Source organism: Mus caroli, chromosome 18, assembly GCF_900094665.2.
Source record: "Mus caroli chromosome 18, CAROLI_EIJ_v1.1, whole genome shotgun sequence".
NCBI lineage: Eukaryota > Metazoa > Chordata > Mammalia > Rodentia > Muridae > Mus > Mus caroli.
In genome coordinates this window covers 20,937,094-20,955,527 of record NC_034587.1, presented here as the reverse complement: position 1 = coordinate 20,955,527, position 18,434 = coordinate 20,937,094, and the positions used below count along the sequence as shown (strand labels likewise).

Below are 18,434 nucleotides of genomic sequence, written 5' to 3'. Positions count from 1 at the left end.
CTGAGGCACGTCCCCGCCCCTTCCGCTCGCCTGCGTCCGACCTCCCGTCTGCCCCGCCCCTTCCGCTCGCGCGCGCACAAAATTCTTGCCCCACCCCACCCCGCGGCTTTGCAGCCCACTGTGTCCCATTGTCCGGTCTCTCCCTTTCTCGCTCACCCAGTTTCCCAGTCCCATAATCGGATTTTCCTCTTTTACGGCTGTTTTTCGTGAACTCTGATGAGAGTAAACCTGTGGGTGAATGGACGGAGTAACGGTCCAACCGCGCTCTTCACGCTCTGGGCGGCAGCCGCAGCGTCCTCTGCAGCCCTAGTCACTGCACAAAGCCAAGCTGCTCTCAGATCGGGTTCCAGACACGCCTTTAAAAATATTGACTGTTTCGGTGTATAAATACTTTGCCTACCTGTATGTACACCGCTCGTTGCTAGTAGAGGCTAGAAGAGGGCGTTGAATCCAGTGACAATGGTTGTGAACCACCTTGTACGTACTGAGAGAACCGAACCTTGGTCCTCTACAAAAGCATTAAATGCTCTGAACCATCTTTTTAGACCCCGTTGTCTCCATTTTAAAATATTTACTTTTATTATTTTTGTTTATGTGTATCTGCGCCTTTGTTTATATGGCGTGAGTGTGCAGTGCCTACGGAGATCGATCCCTTGGAACTGTAGTTACCGTTATATGTGTTTCTCTGGAAGAACAGCAAATGTTAATTGATGAGCCCTTTCTCCAGCCCCAGCTTTTCCCCTTTAAAAAGCTAAGGTACTTTACTTTGTGAGCGATTGTATTTGTTAAGGACACCAAGTTATTTCTTATTAATAGTTTTACATTTAGTTGTAATTATTTCAAAAAGTTAATAAAAGGGTAATAAGACAATCACATAGAAACAACTAAATACTCTTTTGTTAGCTAACATGTGAATCAGATATTTGGAAACAATGTCCATTAGCCTCTAGAACTATCAATAATCATAGGCATTGTGAAATAATAGTAATTTTAAAATGCCAAATAGATAAGGGTGAGAAAATCTTCCAAGAAAGAAGCTACACCTTCAAATTAACATTTGCAAGGCTGACTGATTAGAACTTCAATAACCTGGAGAGTTTGGGATTTTGCAGGTCCAGAGCCAAGTTATCTTGAGCCATCTTTAGCCTTCTATTACTCTCCTGTGGATCCGACCTGGTAGCTTTGTGGCCATTAGGGAGATCACTTGGAATGTACAGAGCACTACTTTTCCTTCAACGTGTTAACTTAGCAGGCCACTCAACCTAAAGCTAAGTGTTATCAGATAGTGTCCAAACCTGTAGCTGTGATTTCTCTGTTGTAACCCCCAAGTTACTGATACTAGAGAGATTTCAGTGTTGTGTACAGATAGTTTGCCTCTGCATTCCCCACCCCGCACCAGAAGCTCCCATCCTCCCTCCAGCCCCTGGCAAGCACAATACCCAGACAGCTTGTTTCTGTGTTTTATCCTCCTGCAGCAAGCCCAGAGCTCTCTCCCCCTTCCCTGGTCGCTCCCCTAGCATTAGAATGGCACTACTCATAAAACTCCCCCTTAATGAGGACATTTTGAGGAGACAGCATGAGACATCCTCCCGCCTTTGTGTCTCCAAAAACAAACTCTCCTCCTGATAAGCAGCAGAACTATCTAGGTGCCTGTCCTTGAGAACTTAGAGAATTAATAAGCTCAAGGAAGGCCTCACGTTTAAATCATGGAGAAAAGGTAATCAGAGGTTAGGTAACAGACAGTTACGACTGGCCATAAAATTCCTGAACAGACACCCATTAACCCCCATCATGCTTCAGTACCATTCCACCAAATGATTACAACCCTCTACTCCCCTTTTTCTGTGAACATTCATGGAATTTATACTGTATATAAACCCTGTGTTTTCTGGACTCGGGCTCGCTTGCCAGCATTCATGCAGTGAGTGTGAGGTGGGTGATCATAGTTCAAACTTGAAACAATAAAAGACTCTTTTGCAAGTTGCAGGACTTTGTAATTCTTGGGCTTGTCTGGGTTTCCTGTGGACTCCCGGCACAACATTTCCTCTTGGCTATAACTCTCCTCTGATATCTCTACCAATATATATTTTAAATGTCTTTATTTTTATGGCTTTCTTTGTTCTGTTACTATAAAAACTTCATGAAAAACTGCTTCCACGTTGTAATATCTAATTTGGGTTAATCTAAACGTGTGCTGCCTGACCATGACCACTCATATTTATCTCCGAATTTAACTACTTCTTATCCCCTTTGTGTCCAACCAGTACTACTTGATATTTGTTGTCTATGTTGGGTAACATACCACTGTAAAGACATAGATATATAGGAGATGTTTTAGTGCTCACAATGCCATGGTGAGCAGTTTAAGCACTATTTGGCAGAGATTGACAGGCCTTGCTTCATGATGTCAGCTCCAGTGCTTCAACCAGAACTGGAAGGTCTAAGTGGTTTCTCTTATGCTCCTGGCCTTGGTGCTTCCTTTCTGCTACAGCAATCTGCTGGTCCCCATCTAGGAGTCTCACCATGTATTTACCCCCTCTCTCATCTATTATCCAGATAGCCTGAATATTCTTCCATGGTAGCTGGCTTTTACAAGAGTGAAAGAGAAAGAGAAAAACCTAGAACTGGAACCAGCATTACATCACTTCTGCTGTATTATGTCCGATGACAACTAGATTTGTGGAAAGAGGTACTAGACTTTGACTTGGAGCAACTACTTGAGTATAAGAGGAATATTTGGCAGTTATTTTTACATCAAACCTATTGTATATTCTTTTTTAAAAAAAGATGTATTTATTTTTACTCACAAAATTTATTTATGTATGTGAGTGCACTGTAGCTGTACAGATGGTTGTGAGTATTCATGTGGTTGTTGGGAATTGAATTTTAGGACCTCTGCCTGCTCCAGTCAGCCCTGCTTGCTCCAGCTCAAAGATTTATTTATTAGTATACATCACTACACTGTAGCAGTCTTCTGACACACCAGAAGAGGGCATTAGATCCCATTACAGATGGTTGTGAGCCACCATATGGTTGCTGGGATTTGAACTCAGGACCTTTGGAAGAGCAGTCAGTGCTCTTACCTGCTGAATCATCTTGCCAGCCCCCTATTGTATATTCTTATATTGAGAAGCTATTGTTTAGGAATGAAACAGCTGAAAGGAAAGACTATATCATCTGCTACAAAGCTTTTAGTTACTGTAATGGATCCTTAATAAATGTCCTTGTATTTATATTTATTCTCTGCCTTTGGTCCAGATAGCTATAAGCTGGAACTTAGCATCCTGACAATGTTGTTAAGGCTCAAGATGTCTGCCTGCTTTAGGACTGCCATCTCTCCACTGGGTTTTCTCTAGTCTGGTTTCCTTTTATGGCATGTGAATGGTACTCTTAGGTCCACTGCCTTCTTCTCCGTTTTAAAACTAAGGAAACCCTCTTGCCAAGCAGATTTTCTCCTTGTGTCTCATTAGCTACAACTTCTGTAATAGCTTATGTTTAGGCGATGGGTGTAGGATTATGCCAATTAAGATTCATACCCCAGCACTGAGGAGGGAGCTGGCCTCTCCTGAAGGATACACATCTTATTATGGTGCACGAGATTAGGATTATGTGTAGAAGGCAGAGAGTGGGATAAATGAATGGATACTGTATATGCAACGGTAGCATCCATCCCAGTAGGTCATCTGGTTCCTGAGTGTATACGTTGAAACACTAAGAAAAAGGCCAGGCACATAGCATTTCTTACAAGATGGTTTCCAGGCCATCTGTTTCTTGCCTACCATGTAGTAGGCTGTTCTACCATGCCTTCCCCATCATGAAGGATTGAACTCTTTGAAATCTGTGGAGATTTCTGAGGCGATTCCTGACTGAAATTATAGGATGTACTTTAAAAAACGAAAGAGCGGAAAGGATAAAGTCATCGAAGTGCCACTGTGTTGTGTAAGCTGGGAGCCTTGCAGTCATTGGTGTGTCCTGCTGGAGTGCTGTGGAGTAAGGAAGTGACTCCTTACACTCTCTGAACAGTGACGCTGTGGACACAGGGGATGTAGCCTGGACACAAGAAGATATCTAAAAAAAGAACAGACAGAGCCAAACTCTGTCTCTTTCACATGGAAATGACTTCCTTGATTTTTGACCATTCAGCATCCCTTCCAAATAAAAAGTATCAATTTTCTGTTTTTTATTTCTTCCCCCAGTGTTAAGTCACAAGCATTGTTTGTGTGATACTGTATTGAACTTGGATAAAATCATATGATAAGAGAAAAAAGACAATATATAGAATATTTTAAAAATACACATCAATTACTTAGTTTCAAAGGATTTATTTAGAACTAATCCAGATTTGGGATATCAGCTAAACTGACACTTGAAGCCCTTTTCAAAAATTTCCCTCATATATACCTTACTTAGTGTTTACAGTTATGCTAGCGCCTTCAAAGGCCCTTTCCTTATACACACGGGGTCTGCTTTACTGTGACATTGTAGCCTCCCCCAGCCTGAAGCCGGCTGGTACAAACCTTGTCGCCACTGAGGTGGGGCCACCTGCGGTGCAGCTTTCGACTTGGCTGGCTCCTTTTTGAAGTGACAACTGCCCTGCTCTTCTGCTACCTGCTGAGAGGCTGAACCTGTCGTCCTGAGATGTTCCTGAGATAGCTGACTACCTGTGGAACTGTCGACTTACTGTTAACAGCTCTGGCAGACTAGTGCTAACAACTTGGCAACAATACACCAAGAAGCCTGGCGACCAAGTGCTGACAGAATGGCTCCAGGCACCAAGAGTGGACTGACACTGATTGGGGGGGGGGGGTAATGGGCCTTCCTCCTTATAAGCATGGTCTCTTAATAAACTTGAGAGCCTTGAACAGGGAATCGTCTGGGCTCCATTAATCTCTCTTGCCATCTAAGTCTTTTTCAGCCCCAGCCTGCCTCCCAGGTGTACCCGGTTCATATAGGCCATGGACCAGTATATAACAGATTGGCGTCCGAGCCAGGGACATTGGGAACGGTGGGAAACCACTGAGGGAATTGCTGTCTTGTATGGAGCTCCAAGGGAAGGAAAAAAAATCAGAGGATTGTATCGGGCATGGTGACCAACAGGTATTTATGCTAGCGCTGGCTTTAAACTTCATTTTTTAAAAGTGTTGCTGGAGGTGCGGAAGGATATGGGCTAAGTTTGGAACAGTGCTGACCTGGTGCTTTTTCCACTTAGGATTTGACAGCAAAATATGTGTGGGACTAGAAACTGTGAATCAGGCGGTTGTCCGCAGCTTTTAAAAGCTGCTTCAGGCGAGAGGAACAGGGTTTAAATTAATGAAACAGGCGGTTGTCCGCAGTCAAGAACTGCATCAGGCTAGAAGAATAGGGTTTAAGATAATAAAATAAAATAAAATAAAATAAAATAAAATAAAATAAAATAAAATAAAATAGAGGAAAATGGATTTTGAAATTCTCCCAGAGACAGAGAGAAAATAGGGGAACGCCCTGCTTTTTTCTCTCTGGCCCCTGTAGCAGAAGTTCTCTGCCCTCTTTGTGTTGTCTAATGTCTGGTGCTCCAAATCTGTTTATGTGTCAATCCATGTGTTTTGTTTCGTTGTCTGAATGTCTGAATGTTCTGTGTTTCATGTTGGAAAATAAAAATGGCTAAGACTTTATCTGCTGGTTTAGCAAAGCCAAGAGTGGCCACACATTAGCCAGGAATCAGGCACAGCAGGGGAGCCACTGCTGGAAAAAGCTGCTTTCAAAGAAAGGGAGTCTGCAGCTTCTTAGGCAAAAAAGCTGATAGATGGTTTTTCCTGGAGGGTTCTCTGCAATTGTGATTAATGTGTTTGGCAAGTGACAAAGTGCCTTTTTATCTTATAATTATAGCTATAAAAAGTAAAATTCTTTGATTGGTCTAAATTTATAAGACTCGTGTAGCCGCTGCATTTGGTTTTTTACTGGTCTTAAAGGTGTAACATTGGTAGCAAGACAGCTTTAAATTGGTGGCTTAGGTTTGGAGTCTTTCCAACATGTGGCATAAAGCTGGCCAAAAAGCTAGGTCTCTAAGGATACTTCTAGTTGAAATAATATTTAATGTGATTCTTATCCTAAAAGGTAGACTTAAAGATAAGATTTAAAACAATGTGTCTTTAATGAAGCATTAAAATTTGCAGTCATGCATTCATAGGTATAAATTGGCAGCCAAACTTCGTAACATGATAGTAATGTTTCTAATATTGATTTTAAAGATGATAAATTGTTTTAAAATTGGGTTTTGCTTTCCCAAAGTTGTAGTTATAGTCTAATNTTGCAAAAGAAACTTAAAAATTCTAAAATCTGTCCTCACAGCAAGAGGAACAAAGCTCAGGGCAGCTTCAACGAGGCTTGTGTGACTTTCTTTTGTCTTGCAAACGGTGCCTAAGGAAGCTCTTGAAACTTGCCTCTCCTTACCTCCAGGGGAATTTTCTTTTAGCTGAAAGAACACTGTTGCAGATCTATCCAGATGTTGTTCTAAATAAAGTTCAAATTCAAAGTTTATAAAAGGGTCAATCAGACTGTAGAACTTATAAAGGCATTACAATCTGGCTTGCCTACTCATATAAAGTTATTATAGATTTAAAAGTTTGTTTTTTCCTTTGAATTCTGATAATTGTAAAGAGCTTAGCTTCTAGTGAACTGGTAATCACTGGAAAATTTTGCCTTTAGGTATGACTAATATAGCTTTACATTATGTAAGAAAAATTTTTATTGTCTCTCTTTCTATACAAGAAGCTAAGAGTTTGAATCTTTCAGTGTATATTGTTTCCTAAGTGGAAAGTATTTTATTAGCTAATGCCTCTCAAGGGAAGTTTACTTCAAATCTTTGCTCTCACACAATGAGCTTTAAAGTTCTGGGGCATAGCTGTTGCTCCAGAAAAGATTCAGAGGCAGTATCTTTGTAATATTTAGGGTTTTAGTTATACTATAAAATTGTTGCACAGAAAATCTAAGAATGAAAAATTGATTTGCTTCAAAATTTTATTTTCAAAAGCTTCCAGGAAATGTTAATTGGCTAAGGCCTCACCTTAGGGTCTTAAAGTGACTTAAACCTTTGTTGGATGTTATCTTGAGAGACACAAATTAACTGGCAAAGAACAAAAGGCTTTGAAGAAAATAAAGAAAGCTTTTATAATTTTTATCAATTATAATCAATGGTAATTAAATATTAGCTGCTTATTTTAGTTACGGTTATTAAATGTTCCCACAGCAATTCTTTGGCAAGAGAAAACATTAATGTAAAATCATCTTTCTTTGCCTCAAAGCAAAATTTTAGCATCCTATTAAGACTGCTGTGGTGCTAATAAAGAATTGTAAGATAAATTCGTATATTTTAGAAAACCTATAACAAAACTTGTGTCTTATAAACCTGACAAAGTGTCTGTTCCTTGTTCCTAATGGCAATTAATTTGGTTATTACAGACTATTGATATTTGACCTATTGCATACCATCATTTTAAAATAAAATTGATACTCATTATCCTAAAGCTAAGTTAAAAATTGTTTTTATGCATGCTTTTGTACCTTCTATAAGTTCATTCATGCATGCAACCTATTTACTGTGTTTATAAACAGCCTTTCTATGGGAGAAAAGTATATGTGAATTGGATCACACGCTCATTCTTTTGAGTTTCCTCCTGCTTCAGCACAGATAATTAAATTGTGTGCTGTAGATGGTGTTTTAAAATTTGAATAATCAAGCTTTAGTTTGTATATTAATAGTCAATGTTATATCTCAGACCTTACAATTGCTTAAAATTGTTCATCCCTCAGATACTATAAATTCTCAAATTTGCAATTGTTTATGCATATACAACTCATAAGAAAAAAATGCTGTCTTTTTTAGAAGACTGTTTTTGGACAGTTAAAAATTTGTTCTAGACTGCCTGGACAAGACCCCTTAAGGCAATGCCATGCTAGATTTATATCTCAGGCAGATTACAGGCCTTACATAAGAATAATCTCATTCTTTATATAATCAAAACAGTAATGGATTAAGATAATATTTTGGTATTTTTAGAGAATGTACATGTCAAATTAAAAAAAAAAAACAAACAACTGGTGACTTACTGCTAACAGCTCTGGCAGACTAGTGCTAACAACTTGGCAACAATACACCAAGAAGCCTGGTGACTGAGTCGGAATGGCTCCAGGCACCAAGAGTGGACTGACACTGATGGGGGGGGGAGGGGCCTTCCCCCTTATAAACATGGTCTCTTAATAAACTTGAGAGCCTTGAGCAGGGAATTGTCTTGGCTCCATTAATGTCTCTCGCCATCTAAGTCTTTTTCAGCCCCAGCCTGCCTTCCAGGTGTACCCGGTTCATAGAGGCCGTGGGCCGGTATATAACATGACATCTCATAAATTATTGGAAAAAAAATAAATAAATTATTGGACACAGGGTAGGGGAATAAAACATAATTATTTTGGTGCCCTGTTTCAGTCACTCTTGTGTCAAAAATGCCCATAGAGACAACTTAAAGGAGGAAGGATTTATTCTGGTTACAATTGAAGATGGCTTTCAGTTGGTAGAAGTGGCAAAGGCATGGTGGAGTGCCTTCATCTGTGGACAACAAGGAGAGCAAAGAAGCAGCCATTGACATCACTGTGGATCAGAAAGCAGGGAATGGCTGAAATTGAGATCTGGGTTAACTAACAACCCTCAGTTGCCTTTACCCACTGAGCCATTCCATCAAGGGATGACCAAGTCATGACCAAGCCAACTCTCATAAAAGAAAACATTTTATTTGGGACTGATTTACAGTTTCAGAGGTTTAGTCCATTATCATCATGGTGGGAAGATTGGCAGTGTCCAGGCTACTAGTGGTACTAGAGAAGGAACTGAGAATTCTATATCTTGATCCACAGGCAGCAGAAGGAGACTGTGTGCCACACTCAGCATAGCTTCATCATAAAAGACCTCAAAGCCTACCTTCACAGTGACACACTTCCTCCAACAAGGCCACACCTCCTAATGGCACCACTTCCCATGAGCCTTGCATTCAAACACACAAATCTATGGGGCCATTCCTATTCAAACCACCACAGAAACTGTGATGTGGCAGCTGGAGTCTTGACCTCTGTGTCACACATTTTTGCTCAGAAGTTTTATCTATTCACTAAACAGTGATGTCTAGATTGCTTAAATGTTGGAGATAATGGCAGAATTGAAACTGATAAAAAGTTTCTCTCTTTCCCCTTTGTCCTTAGAGACCTCATCATCTGTTGTACTTCCCACTCTGAATTTCTGTGTAATGAAGCTGTAGTCTAGAGGGTCATACAGGAAACACACACACACACACACACACACACACACACACACACACACATGAGTGGGGTGTTGATTATCTCTAGTCAGGAAGTACCTGTTGTTTCCACTGAGTAAGGAATTCAACATTGGAAAAAATGACAGCTTGGTTTGGTGACTTGATGGTGGCCAGGGAACTTGTTTACATAGTTTTACATTTAAGTGAGAAATAGAAGCCCCTGACCACTCAAAAGCAACCAGATTTTGCTTCCGTAGACTTGGAATTTCTGTATTATTTTTCTCTCATTGGCTGTTGTCAGGTTTCATAGATTGATTTGACATATGTCATCAAAGTCCCCTTCAAAAGGGATCATGATAGGAGCATGGGATTGAATTATAGATTCTTGCTGCCCTCCCCAACCCCCATGGTATGATTGAACACAGATATTCTAAACTTTTATGACTTCTTTAAAAAGCCAAATGTACCACTGGAAAAGAATCTGTTTCTCTGCTGTTCCTGGATTAAGAGGATGTGACTGTTTGAACTAAGTTGAAAATAATAGGGGTCATTGACTTCTTAGGCCAAAGTGGGAACTATAACTCTCTTTGATTTTTAGCTATAAGTTAAAGAACACAAGTTTTCCAGGTTGAGGTAAGAATGCAGTTTAACCTAGTACTTTAAAAGAGGTATTAAAATATTGTATTCTTTGTTGTTTTTTGAATCAGGGTCTTGCTTCTGTATCTCTGGGTGGCCCATCACTCACCATATAGTTCGGGCTGGCCTTAAACTTTTTTTTTTTAAATGGGAAATTGAACCCATTGACCAAATAAAGGTGACCAGATTCAGTTTTCTTTAGGTCTCAGCCAAAAACAGTTTTCTTTGCACTTTCTCAGTGTGTTTGACTCAGGTACACAGGTTGGCTTTGAGGATGACCTTGACCCCTCCACCTTCTGGGTATTGGGGTTACAAGAGTGCTTCACCAGGCTGTTCATGAGGTGCTGGTGGCTGAACCCAGGGCTTTGTGCATGCACTCTGCCAAGCAAGCTGCATATTAGCCATAATGCTTTGTTTAAGTGGCATTTTATATAGCCGATGGTTATTACCTCTTCAAAAGCAAAAATGGCCACATTTTTGCTCTTTCTAAATATGCTGCACCTTTAAAGTGTTTTGAAAAAAAAATGTATTGGTGTACTGGATTCCTTTAAGGCTCTGATTTTGCTCTAAGGTGTGATTTTTAGAAATGATGAAAGCATACAGATCAAAATACCCACTTATTTTACTGTCCACCGGATGCGATTCTGTTTCTTCTTCCCTGAATTGTACTCTTGAACACATGACTTTTCACTATCTACCCTTCCCAAACTCTAGCACTTTCTACTGGTGACAGCCATTTGAAGTCCCAAGACAGTCATTTCTCTCTTTCCTCTCCTCCCATGCCTCCAGCTAGTTCAGCTATAGGACCTGTTTTTTATCTGGTCTTCTGTCAAGCAGGGCTTTAGCATTCCTATCTCTTTGCATTCCTTCTCTGAGGAGTTCACTCTCTTATTGATATAAATTTCATATTCCATCCTTGACTTGTCTACCATACCAAAAACATTTTGACCCTTTAAATATTTTGTTTGTGCATGTCAGTGTGCTTGTGTGTGTGAGTTCAAGAAAGCTGGAAGAGGGTGTTGGATCCTTTAGAGCTGGAGTTACAGATGCTCATGAGCAATGTGGGTATTGGGACCCAAACTTGGGGTCCCAGAATGGCAAGTGCTCTTAACTGCTGGCTATTCTCGACAATCTTCCGATTAAAAAAGTTTTTATTAGCATGTATTAATTATATATAACAATGAGATCCATTATGAAGTTCTCATAGTAGATAGAAACTGTGGAGATCACAGTTGCTGCCTTCCCCACTTCTCTGTCAACACTTGACATACATCCCTTTCCCCAGCACCTGCTAAAGCACTTAGAAGAAAGCAGTTAATTACTTTAAAAAAAAAAAAAGCTTTCATAGAGGGCAAATCTAAATAAAAGGGCAACGTGTGATGATTCAGTTCATATTTCCCTTGGCATCCGAAGCAGAAGGAACATACCTTTCGGGTGCATTTTTTTGGGAAGAATGTCCATGAGGTAGCTCTGAACTCTTGTGACCTCTATAGCTCTAGATAATGCCTGACACACCCAGGAACCCACACAGTGCTTTTCTAAATTAAATTCTAGATTTGTAAGGTCAGTCTTAAATAAGTCTTAATTTGATAACAGGACTGATAATGTAATTTTTTTTATCCAAAATGTGTTTATTGGGAAGTTTCCCACTCATCTTGAATCAGGGGCTTTCAGTGCTGCTCCCTCCTGAAGGAGCATCCTTCTATCAGCCTTGCTTTATCACCTGTAGGCTGACAGAGGACAGTGGAGCAGCCAACACACAAGCCTACCATTTGTGCATGGTTAAAGACCATGGGCATTTCACATCCATAAAGTAGGAACTGGGGCTCTGCACCAGGCGATTTTTCCTGTGTTTCCTCTTCTCCTCATTTGGAGAGGAATGAAGGAGGTCCTTTGCATGTTCTCGTGGGGTGTGTGTAGGGGTGTCGTGGGGTGTGTGTAGGGGTGTCGTCACATCACCGCCGGAAGGGTGATATGTGATTTATTGTTTTCTGTTGATAATAGTCTGTCTTGAAGAAAGAAAAAAGGAAAAAAAACCCTAATTTTCTATATGCAACTGCACTCATTAGCATAGGTACATTAACGACATTGCAATTAGGTGATTAATGACGCCCTTTGCTCAGTGAATTTACTCGTTCTGTGCTTAATTCTCTTATTCCACTCTACCCGCTCCTTTGCCTTCTTTCTGGAGATTATCTTTAAAACAAGGTTTTATATTATTTAAATGTATGTCTCTATGCATGTCTGTGTGCATCTACGATATGTTCAGGAAGCCCTTGGAAACGATCCAGGAGAGGGCATCATCAGATGCCTTGGAGTTGGGGTTACAGTTGGCTGTGAGCTGCCTGGTATGGGGCCTGTGAACTGAAGTAATGCCTCCTGATAAAGAGGCAAGCACGCTTAAGCACTGAGCTGCCTCTCCAGCCCTGAGACAGTCTTTAAAAACCCTTTTGCTCTTTATTCTTGAAAAAAAAAAATTACTAAGCTGACAAGTCAAGTCAGTTTATTCTGTGCTTTAAATAGTAACTGATCTTTCCGTTTCCTGGGAAACTGTACAGGAAGTAAGGACTGAAATAAAAATGGTTTAAAAGAAGCATGTCAGGAACAACTCCTTAGGTTTAATTCAAGGATGCGATTAACTAATGGTTTATAGGTATATGTTAGCTTAGTAGTATAAAACAAATAAGGAATACACACACACATATACACATATGTATATATATATATATATATATATATATATATATATATATACACACACACACACACACACATTTTGCTATTGATCAACTTAAATCCAACCAAATAGACAACTAATTGTATATCTGTCCTAAAATGTATTTGCCTAAAATTACTGTTTCCTTATTCTGCTAAAAGATTACATTCTAGTAACACCTTAAAGGTTTGATACATGGTGTGAGGCTACAGAAAGTCAAGTCTGAGCAGAAGGACCCCTCCAGGGATGAATTATTTGGCAAAAATGTAGGATTTATATAGCCACAGAATCAGTAAGTTCACCAACTTAAATATATTCGTTGGTTTTTGTAGCTGTTTGATTTTATTCAGTAATTATGTTAGTAGGTAAAGGGTTAGCCTTGAAGTATGCCTCATGCTAATCATGTATAATTAGGTTGAAAGGTCATTAAGTGTGTAGATATAAAGTGATCCAGGTTTCTTGAGCGTCTCCCCCACCCCCAACCCCAGGTCCTCTTGTTCTTTCCTCTCTTTCTCCTCCCCTCCCTGCCGAGAGTGAGGATGCTGCTGTATCACATCTTTATGAATTAGCAAACAGGCGATAATTGGTAGCAGTGGATCCAGCTGTTGATTGGTTGAATCCAATTCCCATCTCTGCTGCTTTGAAAAGAGAAAGAGCGGGAGCCAGCTCTTTGTTTACCACACTTTACAGAGGCGAGGAGTTAAGGGTCCTTTCTGAAAACCATGAAGGCGGAGCAGAGCCATCTGGTGACATTTTCTGGAGCACACTGCCACCTCCTGGCCACACATAGCAGGCCTCTTCAGAAGACGCTGGTAGAGCCTATAGTGTATGTAGTTTCTCATCATAGCCACTAACAGAGAACACCTTGTCAACACAGAAATTTAATTTTTTTTTATGCCTACAGGTGTCACACAATTGTCAAACCACAAAGAAAAAACGTGTAACATTTGAAGGAAACAATTCATCTGCATAATTTCTATAATGAATACAGAGATGATAGAAAAAATTACCTCTTGCATAAAACTAGTCTTGGAGAATTTCACTATGATGTTACAGTGACACTCTTTCTTAAATTTTTTAATTAAAAATAGATTTCCCCTAATATATTCTAATTATAAACTAAATATATCTTAGATTCCCTTCCCATGAACCCTCCCCTTTTCTGTCTCTCATCAGAAAACAAATAGCCATCCATCTAAGGGATAATAGTGAAATAAAATATAGTAAGATAAAAACAAAAACCAATCTACCAGAATAGTATAAAACAAATAAACAAACAGAATGAAAAGAGCCAAAGAAAAAGCACCAGAAGCACAGAGACACAGACACACATGGTCACACCCACAGACACACACAGACACACACAGACACACCCACAGACACACACGGTCACACCCACAGACACACATGGTCACACCCACAGGAATCCCATAAGCACACAAAAATAGAAGGCACAATATATATACAAAGGACGGCAGTGATATCCTTAAGATTCTGTTTTCCTTATTAGCTTCCTAAATAGACAATTTTTTTTCATCTTTTTTCCCTCCAAGACAAGGTCTTTCAATGCAGCCCTGGCTGTCCTGGAACTCTCTGTATAGACCAGGCTGGCCTCAAAACTCAGAGATCCTTCTTCCTCTGCCTCCCTAGCCCAGAGATTTAAGGCGTGTGTCACCAGGACCAGCTTGTAAAGCGAGTGTTTAATTGACAGAATATATGAAAGCAAACTAAGTTTGGACTAAATGAAGCTGTTGCATATTTACAGAGTCACTGATCTATAAAATAACCTTAAACATTTTGTAACCTTAACCTTAAACATTTTGTAACCTTAACCTTAACTTGTAACCTTAAACATTTTGATACTTCTTTAACTAAAAAATGTACTTAGCACAAGTGAGCTAGACATACTACTTAGTTATGTGGCATTAGAGTAAATCAAAGTCATGTCCAGAACCTGTTAGCAGGTGAGACAGAGACAGTGGTAGAATTCTAACACACAGGAGAAGGTGCAGTATCTAGAAAACATTGCAGGTATGAATGAGAGACTCTCAACCCAATTTAGGACTATAGAGGATGAAGCAGACTGGTCTCTAGCAGACAGAGATGTAAGCTTATATGTCCTCCGTATTATCCATTATCAATTTTGCCTCTTTCATCTCTTGGGAAAAACATCTTAATGTTTAAGCTGTGTGTAGCCTCTTCCCACCACTCCATTGTTACAGTGTTAAGTACTTTCCAACGGACATCAGGACCGACTCTGAAAATGTGTGTACTCGAGCTCTCTCTGAAATCAACATTCAGCATCTTAGCCATGGTCACTTTTCATAATTGCCCATTGTAATCTTGCCATTCCTCGTCTTATCATTTAGGTTAATGTTCTGTAGAAATAATTGCTTCCTTAAATTGATTTCCATCTTCTTAGGCCTATCATGTTTTGAGAATATAATTCTCTTCTGCCTGTAAATATTTAATCCAAAACAAAAGCTCAAGTGTCCAGTGTGAAATAAATAAATAAAATGAACAAATGGGCAAGCACGACACTCCTGAGTATAGTATATACAGGCTGCTGGAATATTTGCAGCACTGTAACAACCTGCAGATCCTTGGTTCATTTTAGAAGGCATCTGTCTCCTGCGGAAGCCACTTGCCTTCCCCTGCAGGCTGCATGCCTTCTGTGTTCTTTTTCTTACATTTTGTATTCCTTTCATATCATACGGCTTTGGTAGGCCTCAGAGTTCCACTGTTTTGGTCATTTGTACTGAGTTAGGGGCTACTGAAGCACCCCTTTGTCCACCTCCGACACATCTTAATAGCTGTTGACATCGACTGTGTGCTGGCCACCAGCTCCTGCCAGCCTTCCCATCACACTGCCCTTTGCAGGAGCTGCTGCTCTTAGGCCTTGGCAGGGTCTGCTAGCTCTTTATCAGACAACAGTCTCTGTTTTCACTTCTGCATGACCGGCTCTCACAGCTGTGGCAGAGAGCTAACTCTATCCCAGCTACCAACTCCGAAAATCCTTCTTGGTTACCACATTTTTAGGGCTTTGCCTTTGGGATGACAGAGGTGGTCTCCTTCCTTGTTAGAAGCCATCCATACAATCAGGTCTAATACAGTGAGTTGTTTTCGGAGTAAAAATCAATAGAAGGCCTTCAGTGATGATTCCATCATGATCCTCAAGGAAGGGTGGCTCCAGGGGCGTCAGGGAGCCTGCCGAACTGTCCTGTCCTGCCGAACTGTCTGCTTGGTTGTTTTGTACCTGCTGTAAGCCTTCCCTTTTCATCCTCGTGTCTTTAAGTCTGACATCTCTTCCTATCCTGATGACCATCCACACCACATCATCATGAGTGGGTCAATTCAGTTAGAGACTCGCAGCTTAATGAATTTGGGGGAAGGAGCTTTTTTCTATGTAAGATTGAGCTAGCTTTCTTTTGTGTTTAATGGCTTCTGTGATCTGAGCAGCCTTCCTCTGCATGCATAGCTGTCATATTTGTGCTCCTTCTCTGGGTGCCTCAGGCAAGATGAACAAGTGACTGTGCACCATGACCTCTAGAATCATGGACTCAAATACGCCTTCCTCTTCAGGTATTTTGTCACAGTGATGGATAGCTAAGTTACCCAGAGTGTCTAAAATTTACTCCCCCCCCCATGACTATAGATGTGTACTGTACTGTTATTAAATAGTTAATCTTTCCCCTATTAATTTCAGATGGCACCCTATCCATATACTACTTCCTTATATACATGTGATTTTTCTTTCTATTTATTTATTGCTGGCAGACTGAGGATTAAACCTGGGGTCTCATTCATGCTGGGCAAGCACTCTGGCAGCAGGCTATGTCCCAGCCCTGTATGTTTTATTTCTTAGTTTTCTATTCTGTTTTGCTCCTCTGGTTTTGCCTAGTGATACTCATGCAAACATATACAAAGCTTCTTACCTGGCATGTTGCATTTATGATTTTTTTGTGTCTGTCTGATGAATGGCACAGGGTTGTAAACACCTTGTGCTTTGGAAATAATGTACACATCATTTAGTTATTCTTACTGTAAGGAGGGAGATAGTGTCCTGTTAGTTCATTTTTTTTGTGGATGTCAAGACAGGTGCAAATGGGGTAAATTAAATGAACTTCACCTCACACAGGAAATGGTGGAAAGATAATTATTTCTTTAATATATATACATTTATATTATTTATACATATATTAAAGAAATAGGTATCATATATATATATAAACTCTGGCATGATAGGGAGCTGCAAAAATGCTAGAGAGAGGTTGCATGTACCCTTGTCCTGTGCCCCCAAAGGTTAGATCAGATAGATCTAAGTATTGGGGAGATGCCCTTAAGAGTTACACATAATGTAAAGATCAGTAACATGTATAGTTCTGTCATGGGATCAAGAGTTCTAGGATGGGGCCAACTAGGAGCTGAAAATCAGCCTCTCTAACTAGACAAGTACTTTTTTGCAGACCCTGTCTAATGTGACTATTTTGGATCTTGGCATCTAGTGAAGGTTTTCATGTGCCTGGGGATTACTTAGAGAGGTAAACCTTGGATATTTTGAAAGGTTCAGCTCTAAAAACAGTAGCAGTTACCTATCCTCTGCCTTTAGCCCTGTCTGTGTTAGGCAACTGTGTATATTTTCTTAAGACAACTTTTCTTGTTGTTATTTAAGACAGGGTCTCATGTAGTCCAGGATAGCCCCCAACTATGTGTTTCAGAACATGAGATCCTCCTGCCTAAAACTCCCAAGTGCTTCAAAATAAAACAAAACAAAAACAACAAAAACTTCTTTACAATACATTGGATTTTCTTCTATTTATTTATTTGTTTGTTTCTTTGTTTTGGGGCTCATTGATACTTCTGAGTTGATGCTTTATTGGATTTTATTTATTCATTTATTTTGGGCTCATTATACTTCTGAATTGATGCTTTTTTTGGCTCCAAGTTTGGTATCTATGAATACCAAGAACTCACCACCTAAGATCCATAGCCAGCCTGCCTTTACTATATATACATATCACATATGCATATATATGTATACACACATACACTTTGGCTTACTTTGCAGGAAGAATTCATTTACCTCACTTTGTTCTGAGATCAGAAACCCATGATGCAGCTTAAAAATATGTCATAGCATTTGTGTTCAGACTTAGAAAACAGGAACTCAAAGAGCTGCCAACCTACAGCTAACTTTGGTTTTTCTTTTTTGTGAAGCATTCTACCATTCTCACCAGCGGTATTATCATTGTGTGCTCTGAAGTTATGAGGAAATGTCAAGGACAAAAGTTAAGATATCACATGCAAAGTCTAAGTGCACTTCCCGGCAACATAAAGTGCCTCATTTGTTCAAAGGAAAAACAATAGCTTGTAAGCAACATCAGCTATGGCCATTCAGAGTGGCTCACACCTACAACCATGGCAGGGGAAGCTGAAGCAGGAGGATCAGGAGTTCAAGGCTAGCCTGAGCTACATAGAGAGACCACCCACTTTAGCTATTTGCTTGCCCTAGGTATGATTCATTTCTGGGAGCTTAATAACAAAATATCCCTTTGTGAAAGGAAAGGACCTCATAACCCATCAGATTACCCCCCTCCCAATTTACACATGCAGAGTTTCAGAGAAACATACACTCATAGTTCCATTCAAGTTGTGTCATGTACATTAGCCTGGACATTACAGTTGGCATTGCCTTTGTTAGTGTTCAATCAAGTGTCAGACTCCAGCCAACCCAAAGCTGGCAAGCTGGCAAAGAAGCCAAATATAGCTTGGCTTCTTTTTTTTAAAAAAATAGGGCCGGG

The 18,434-nt window shown here is 40.0% G+C and overlaps 1 pseudogene; it reads right to left on the bottom strand.

The window, feature by feature from the left end:
* Positions 1-11,587: 11,587 nt before the first annotated feature.
* Positions 11,588-16,575, bottom strand: LOC110285131 (annotated as a pseudogene).
* Positions 16,576-18,434: the final 1,859 nt, after the last annotated feature.